Source organism: Vigna radiata, chromosome 1 (genome assembly GCF_000741045.1).
Source record: "Vigna radiata var. radiata cultivar VC1973A chromosome 1, Vradiata_ver6, whole genome shotgun sequence".
Taxonomy (NCBI): domain Eukaryota; kingdom Viridiplantae; phylum Streptophyta; class Magnoliopsida; order Fabales; family Fabaceae; genus Vigna; species Vigna radiata.
Window position 1 is genome coordinate 16,573,570 of NC_028351.1, and position 9,319 is coordinate 16,582,888.

The 9,319-nt window shown below is 42.2% G+C and overlaps 1 pseudogene; it reads left to right on the plus strand.

Annotated features, from left to right (window-relative positions):
- The first annotated feature begins 1,882 nt into the window (after window positions 1-1,882).
- The window catches only part of LOC106758271, a 12,155-nt pseudogene continuing 4,718 nt past the window's right edge, over window positions 1,883-9,319 (plus strand).

Consider the following 9,319-nt stretch of genomic DNA (forward strand, 5'->3'; position numbering starts at 1 on the left):
TTGCATGGGTTNTCACAGGNATATCTGGAGCAGTANTTACATCACCTGNCTGATAAANANGATTGGGAAACTTTCATGGATGTATTAGCCCTCACCATATATGGCATTGTCTTGTTTCCCAAGATAGAAGAATTCGTGGATTACACCGCAATAGACGTCTTCGTGGTGAGTAAAACAAGATCAGAGAATCCTGTAACGGCAGTTCTTGCGGATGTTTATGGGACCTTGAGTTTTTGCCAGGAGAGAAAGGGAAAGAAGATTCTTTGTTGTTTCCCGGCGTTGTATACATGGATGACAACGCGTGTGTTTAAGGAGATGGTCGACGTCAAGAGTCTGTAAGAGACTTTGTCACACCAAGGGCTTAAGGATAAGGGGGGAAACGATTGGGCCCGATTCTTTTGCTGGCTTGAGCGAAAGAAGTATAAAATGGCGCCTTCCTTGGCTCGGAAATAAACTGTCTATACAGCACTCTGGTAGCTTTCCTAGTGTGCCTCTTATAGGTGCCCGGTACTGTATCAATTACAACCCCCTTTTAGTTCAAAGACAATTCGGGCATCCAATGAGAGGGGCACCTTCACCAGATTACTTGCTACCCTATTCATTTATTACGAAGACGGACATTTCATCGAACTGTTAAGAAAGGTTAAAAGCACCTGGGAAAATGTTGTTCGAGCAGAGAAGGACTTGAGGAGTGGAGTGGTGGATAGTAGGGTTAGTTATCACACCTGGATTCTAGAGAGGGTGAAAGTAGTCAAGTTGCCTTTCAAGCCAACCAATAGTCAATCAGCTAGTGAAGGACCATCTCAAGCCCCAGAAAGTGAGGAGGTGAAACAATTGAAGGCTGAGATGGAGAAATTGAAGGTGAGGAATGCTAGGTTGGAAAACGAATTACAGAGGGCGCGTAATGATCTTGTGGATATGAGGAATGATAATGAAGAAAAGTCACGGGCTTATGAAAACATTGTCAAAAGCCAGAAGGCTGAGAGGGATTATACATTTCGAGTGAAGCAGGATCTTGCAGCCGCGAGTAAGGAATTATCCATGAGGGTGAACGAGAAGAATGTGGCTTTAGATGAAGGCAGGAAGTGGAAACAACTATATGAAGAAGCCAGGAGAGATAAAAGGGAAGCCCTAAAAAGACTAAGAGAAGCGTAGGTCCAGGTGCAAGAAGCGAGGCATCAAATGAAGGAGATGGCTACATCATTTGAGGCGGAGTTGAATCAGGAGCGCTGGAAGTTGGCAGAGGCTGAAAAGGAGTATCGAGCCATGTTAAAGCAAATGGAGGATTACATCGAGGAGCAGGAGGAGTGATGGAGATCGATGGAATTTGAAGAAAGACATCAAGCCTTGATAAAGCGAATGAAAGAGCACATCGCAGAGCAAGAAACGACTGTAAAGCATTGGAAGGAAAGCTTCTCTCAGTTGGCTGCTTTGGCAAATGGGGTAATTGAAGACATCCCCAAGATGGTGTCGAATGCTGAAGTAAGTACTCATTTTCGTAACTCACCAGCGAAAATAGAATTGTTTATTAATCATTGTAAATGGTTGGTGGGAGAGATGAAATCTTTCATTGCCCAGGCGCGGGATTGATGTACATCAGAATTGCGTGTTTTGTTCCTTAGACGATGTAATGGATCAAATTTTCTTTAAATGAAAGATAAGGGATGTTTGTTTGGTATCGACTTGTGTTAATTTTCCATCAGTAGTGTCATCGCTATCCTGTGATTTCCACTTATCACTAGCATGCATCATGTTTTCTTTTATTTTGCATTTTTCATCCTTATCTAATTTAACTTAATAAAAATAATCAACCAGTACAAGTGAGAGAACAACGGAAAATTTTCCACGACATCCGTACAGGACCAGAGCTAACTCGAAGGTCATGGAGAATTGGGAGCAGTCGCATGAATCTATTAAGGCTGATGTCAACCAGTTGAAGGATCAGATGGCCCAGATTTTGGCAGCTCTTGAGGCCCTAAAGACTACTAGAGGGTCTACGCCTGCGCAAGTTGAGGGAAGTGCTCAATATTACCCTCCGTCATTCAATGTTGGGAGCCAATCTGTTCCTTTCCCAATGTACGAATTACCCCCAGACTACACTCCACCTGTGGAAGAATACACAGAAGGGGAGCATGCTTCATTCTCTTTCCCTACCACTGCTAACGTACCGCCAATCGGTACTCAGGGACCTGTTGTAATGTCCGCACCCATGGTGAGTGAAGAAATGAATGCAAACACGTCTGATGGAATCTGAGTAACTCCGGTGCCTCATGTCATTACCGGAGAGGGCTTTTCTGCTAAGGCTCCACCATATACTTCGTTTCAGGGGGTAATCAGTAATGTCGATGTAGCAAAGTATAAACTGGAGAGCCTGGAGGTGAGATTGAGGGCTGTTGAGGGATTTGAAAGTTATGGTTTCGGAGATGTTGCCAGATTGAGTTTGGTTCCTGGCGTAAAATACCACATAAGTTCAAGGCGTCAGAGTTTGAGAAATATAAGGGAAATACATGCCCTAAGAGCCATCTAACCATGTATTGTAGAAAGATGGCTGCATATGCTTATGATGAGCAGCTACTCATCCATGTTTTTCAAGATAGTTTGGCTGGAGTGGCATTAAACTGGTATACCCATTTGGAGCTGACTCGAATTCGTTGTTGGGCGGATTTGGCTGATGCTTTCGTGAAACAGTACATATACAATATGCATGTTGCGCCAGATCGTTTACAGCTACAAAACATGTCGAAGAAGGACCATGAAACTTTTAAGGAGTATGCTATCGGTGGAGGGAATTGGCTGCACAAGTTGAGCCACCTTTGTATCATAGAGAAATGGTGGCAATGTTTGTAAATACGCTCCAGCCACCATTCTATGAACATATGGTGGGGAATGTATCTTCAAATTTTGCTGATGTCATCGTAATAGGCGAACGAATTGAAATCGGGTTGAAAAATGGGAAGATTGCATATGGCTCGTCAGTGGTTGCAAACTCCAAAAAACCCAATTTCAACCCAGGAAAAAGAAAGGAAGGAGATGTGCATGCAACATCTGCAACCCCTGTGTGGAGAGGTCAGGCTCCCACTCATAACTATCGACCATACTGGGGTCAACATCCACATGCAGCTAACGCGTCATTTGGTCATCAAATTAGGCCTCAACAACAACCAGGGTACTATCAACCGCAATACATCCCGACGAATAATTGGAGGGGAGGGACAAACGTAGGTTCCAATATGAATGTGGGACCAAATACTTATCCAAGAAGGAACTAGGAAAGAAATTATGTTAACTTTACCCCAATTCCTACAACTTATACGGAATTATTGCCTCATCTTATCAAGCAGGGTCTGGTTGTCATTTGTCCCCTAAAGCCTATGCAGCCTCTGTACCCAAGAGGTTATGATGCGGATGCAAAATGTAGTTATCATGGAGGGGCCGCTGGTCATTCCACTGAGAGGTGTCTGGCTTTTAAGCATAAAGTGCAGACTCTAATTGATTTTGGGTGGTTAAAGTTTCAAGAAGATAAGCCTAGTATCGAGGCCAATCCTTTATCCAGGCATGGAAGTGCTTCGATGAATGCTGTCAAAGTGAAAGAACATGAGTTGGTTAGAAATGTGAGAGAAGTCAGGAGCTCCAGGAGGTTTGTTTTGGAAGCGTTGCTGAAAGTGGGTATCTTGAAAGGTGATTATGATGGGAGTATGACATGCACGCTTCACCCAGATGCTGAGCACTCTATTGAGGAGTGTGTTGAGTTTGAAGAAATTTTGCAAGACCTGCTAGATCGTGGTCTGATGCAAGTATGCTGCAAGAGTGAGGAGGGAGAAGTATTTGCACAAACTGGTGATGGATCCGGCATGACTTTGCCAGAACCATTGGTGATTCGTTTCACTAGGACCACCCCTATACCACCAACTCAAGGAAGGTCGCTCGTTGGTATTCGTGTACCAGCCCCTTTTCCTTACAAGAACGAAAAAGTCGTCCCATGGAGATATGGGACACATGCGTTAGACGAGGCACAAAGCGTTGATCCTGCCGTAAAAAACATATCAGGTATAGTTGGAATGACGAGGAGTGGTCGAATTTTCACACCACCAGAGTTGGCACGAGAAAAAGCTAATGATAAAGAAGCAACGATGACCGCTAAGGCAAAAGAATTCTTAAAGGGGAAGGGTGCACAGACAGAGGAGGTCCCCGACAAGGAATAGAAAAGAGAAGTGTCTGAAGAAGAGGCTTGTGAAATTTTAAAATTCATACAACAAAGTGAATATAAGGTGGTAGAACAGTTAAACCGTATGCCTGCTCGTATATCCTTGTTAGACTTGCTCATGCATTCTGCATCACACAGAAGGTTGTTAATGAAGATACTCAGTGAGGCTCACGTGGAGCAAGGAATTTCATTGAATAAATTCGAGGGTATTGTTGGCAATATTGTTGCTAATAATTATCTCACCTTCACGGATGAAGAGATACCTGCTGAGGGAAGAGGGCATAACAAGGCTCTTCACGTCTCTGTGAAATGCTTGGATCATGTTATAGTGCGTGTCTTAGTGGACAATGGCTCCTCTTTGAATGTCATGCCNAAAGCAACCTTGGAAAAGNTACCTTNNGAAGGAATGCATATGAAGCCAAGTTCAATGATTGTGAGGGCGTTTGATGGTAGCAAAAGAGAAGTGATGGGAGAAGTGGAATTACCAGTGCAAGTTGGCCTGTGTGTCTTTCAAATAACATTCCAGATCATGGATATCCTGCCAACTTATAGTTGTCTGTTGGGGCGCCCATGGATCCATTCGGCTGGAGTGGTGCCTTCTACATTACATCAGAAGCTGAAATATGTGATGGGGGATAAGCTGGTGATAGTATCAGGAGAAGAGGATCTTCTTGTGAGTGGGCCATCATCCACGCGTTACATCGAGGCAGCTGAAGAAGCTCTCGAGACAGCCTTCCAATCATTGGAGATTGTGGGAAATGCTTGTGGAGTCGTTTCCAGTAAATCCTCATTTATCATGTGCTTCTATTATGATGGCTAAGATTATGCTGAAAGAGGGCTATATATATGGGGAAGGTTTGGGCAAATATCGGCAGAGGCGAGTATTCCCTTTAGAAATCGTTGAAAACAAGAACAGATATGGCTTGGGGTACAAGCCTACCAAGGAAGACAGGAAAAGGATGATTGAAGAAAGAAAAGAACGCAGTCTGGCCCGTGCAGAAAGACGAGGGCCCAGAGAGAGCAAAATCCACATTGGTGACATCAAGGAAAACTTCCGCAGTGCTGGATGGATCAACACTGGCCAGATAACAGCCGTGGAGGATGAGGACAAGCCTCAAAGCTCGAGTTTTGTGTGGGCTTGCTCCCCTGATACTCAACTCAGCAATTGGGAAACATTGGATTTACCAGTGATGCTTAATGTGAATAAAATGTAATAGTTTAATTAAGCCTATAGTTTCGGTTGGGGCTTTAGAAATGAGGTTTTGTGGATTGATCTTTTTTACTTTTCACTCAGCGTGATAATAAAGTTTCATTTCATCATCATTTGGCATTTTTCTTTGTTTTTCTTATTTATTTATACTTTTTCATAAATTTAAATGATGCAGATGTGACAATGATTGTTTTGAAAATAACAATATCAATGTTCCTAATTTTGAGCACCCTATCAATAATACGAAAGATGATTTCGAAGATGATGTGGAACTCCCTCCGGAATTGTTGAGATTAGTGGAACAAGAATCTAAAGAGATAAAACCCCATCAGGAGGAGATTGAAATACTCAACTTGGGAGAGAAGGATGAGATAAAGGAAGTGAAAATCGGTACTAGTATGAAAACGGGAGTGAGAGAAAGATTGCGTGCCCTATTGAAGGAGTTTAAAGATGTGTTCGCGTGGTCTTACAATGACATGCCAGGTCTGGACACCGATATTGTGCAGCATAAGCTCCCACTCAAGCCAGAATGCCTCCCAGTCAAGCAAAAACTAAGAAGAATGAAACCGGAAATGTCCTTAAATATTAAAGAGGAGGTCCAAAAGCAATTTGACGCAGGATTTTTGGCTGTGGCAAGGTACCCTCAATGGGTAGCGAATATTGTACCAGTTCCTAAGAAAGATGGTAAGGTTCAGATGTGTGTTGACTATCGTGATCTGAACCTTGCAAGTCCAAAGGATAATTTCCCATTACCGCACATAGACACTTTAGTCGGCAATACGACTAAATTTTCTCTATTCTCATTTATGGATGGATTCTCGGGATATAATCAGATTAAGATGGCGCCAGAAGATATGGAAAAGACAACTTTCATCACGTTATGGGGCACGTTCTGTTATAAGGTGATGTCTTTTGGGCTCAAGAATGTTGGGGCAACGTATCAAAGAGCGATGGTAGCACTATTTCATGATATGATGCATAAGGAAATTGAAGTTTGTGTGGATGACATGATTGCAAAGTCGAAATCAGAAGAGAAGCATATTCTCAATCTAAGGAAATTATTTGAAAGATTGAGAAAGTACAAACTCAGGTTAAATCCAGCCAAATGCATGTTCGGGGTGAAATCTGGAAAATTGTTGGGCTTTATTGTCAGTCAAAGAGGGATAGAGGTTGATCCTGACAAAGTGCGAGCGATAACGGAAATGCCTGCACCCAAAACAGAAAAAGAAGTTCGAGGTTTTTTGGGAAGATTGAACTACATTGCTAGGTTCATCTCCCAATTAACTGCTACTTGTGAACCAATGTTCAAGTTGTTACGGAAAAATCAAGCTGTAGTTTGGAATGAAGATAGTCAAGCTGCTTTCGAAAAGGTCAAACAGTACCTGCAAGACCCTCCTGTATTGCGTCCACCTGTGCCAGGAAGACCGCTCATTTTGTATTTGACCGTATTGGATAATTCAATGGGTTGTGTATTGGGTCAGCATGATGAAGACGGGAAAAAAGAGCAGGCTATATATTACCTGAGCAAGAAATTCACAGATTGCGAACAACGATATTCGTCGTTAGAACGAACTTGTTGTGCACTGGCGTGGGCTACTCATCGTTTAAGGCAATACATGTTGAGTCACTCTACTTGGTTAATATCTAAAATGGATCCTATCAAGTATATTTTTGAAAAGTCTGCCCTTACTGGAAGAATAGCTCGATGGCAGATGCTACTATCGGAGTACGACATTGTATATGTTACTCAGAAATCTATCAAGGGTAGCGCTTTAGCGGAATATTTAGCCCATCAACCCATTAGTGATTATCAGCCAATACAACCTGAGTTTCCTGATGAAGATATCATGGCTTTATTTGCTGAAAACAAAGAGGACGAAAATGAAAAAGCCTGGACGGTATTATTTGATGGAGCCTCGAATGTAATGGGGCATGGAATAGGGGCAGTACTTATCTCTCCTAAGAATCAATACATACCAATGACTGCAAGGTTGTGTTTTAATTGCACGAATAACATCACAGAATATGAAGCCCGTGCTATAGGTATTCGAGCAGCAATAGAGTCTAAAGCAAAAATTCTTGATGTATATGGAGATTCAGCTTTGGTCATCCATCAGTTGAAGGGAGAATGGGAGACTAGGGATACAAAATTAATTCCATACCAAGCTTACATCAGGGGATTAATTGAGTATTTCGATTCCATCACGTTTAATCATATACCGCGAGAAGATAATCAATTAGCAGACGCGTTGGCTACTTTGTCATCGATGTTTGAAGTTGATCAAGATGCATAATTGCCAATGATCGAAATGAAGAGTCATGCGGAGCCAGCGTATTGTCATTTTATCGAGGAGGAGATAGATGGTAAACCTTGGTACTTTGACATCAAGCATTATCTTAAGACCCGAGAATATCCAGAGAAGGCATCTGAAAACGATAAAAGGGTGTTAAGGAGATTGGCTGACAGTTTCATTTTGAGTGGGGATATTTTATATAAGAGGAATCATGACCTGGTCCTTCTCAGATGTGTGGACACAAGAGAAGCCGAGCTGATACTAAAAGAAGTGCATGAGGGTACATTTGGCACGTACATGAATGGGCACTCAATGGCCAGGAAGATATTGAGAGCGAGGTATTTTTGGTTGACTATGGAAAATGATTGTTGTACACATGTGAGAAAGTGTGAGAAATGTCAGGTATATGCAGATAATATCAATGTGCCGCCCACGACCTTGAACGTATTGTCTGCACCATGGCCTTTTTCGATGTGGGAAATAGATGTCATCGGAGCTATAGAGCCACAGGCGTCAAATGGACACTGTTTCATATTAGTCGCAATTGACTACTTCACCAAGTGGGTTGAGGTTGCTTCTTCTGCTAATGTGACTAGAAAAGTGGTGACCAAGTTCATAAAAAGGGAGTTGATTTGCAGATACGAGCTCCCTAACAGGATTATCACTGATAATGCCACTAACTTGAACAACCAGATGATGACAGAGTTATGTGAGGAGTTCAAAATTCATCATCTTAATTCTTCTCCTTATCGTCCAAAGATGAATGGAGCAGTAGAGGCTGCTAACAAAAATATCAAGAAGATTGTGCAGAAGATGGTGGTCACATATAAGGATTGGCATGAAATGCTTCCTTTCGCTTTACATGGTTATCGCACTTCAGTACGAACATCGACTGGGGCAACGCCTTTCTCGCTTGTGTATGGAATGGAGGCAGTACTTCCGTTTGAAGTGGAAATTCCGTCCTTACGAGTTTTAATGGAAACCCAATTAGAAGAGGCTGAATGGGTTCAAGCTCGTTTTGACCAGCTCAATCTCATCGATGAAAAAAGATTAACGGCAGTATGCCATGGACAATTGTACCAAAGAAGAATGAAGAAGGCATTTGACAAAAGGGTACATCCAAGAGAATTTCATGAAGGTGAGCTGGTGTTGAAGAAGATTCTACCTATACAAAAGGATCATAGGGGCAAATGGACTCCAAATTATGAAGGGCCATTTGTAGTGAAGAAAGCATTTTCTGGTGGGGCATTAATTCTCACAAGAATGTGTTGGTATCGGAGGGGGTAATTTTCAAAGAGTATTGCGCAGCGGATTTAAAACTCAGAGAGCGGAAAGCGTGTTCGATCACAATTAAAAATAATTTGGTCCTTTTAGAAAATTTACCAAGCAGTTTATGTGCGTTAAAATAAAATGAGTGTAGGGCATAAGAAAATCACACAAGGATTTTTATACTGGTTCGATTCAACAGAATCTACGTCCAGTCGTTAATCACTACAAAGAGTGATTAACAGTTCCACTAAAAAAAGACTTAACAGATTACAATAAAAGGTACAGAAATAGAATGAAGGAAACCACTCTACCAACTTGAAGAGAACCGCTCCGGCAATCGAC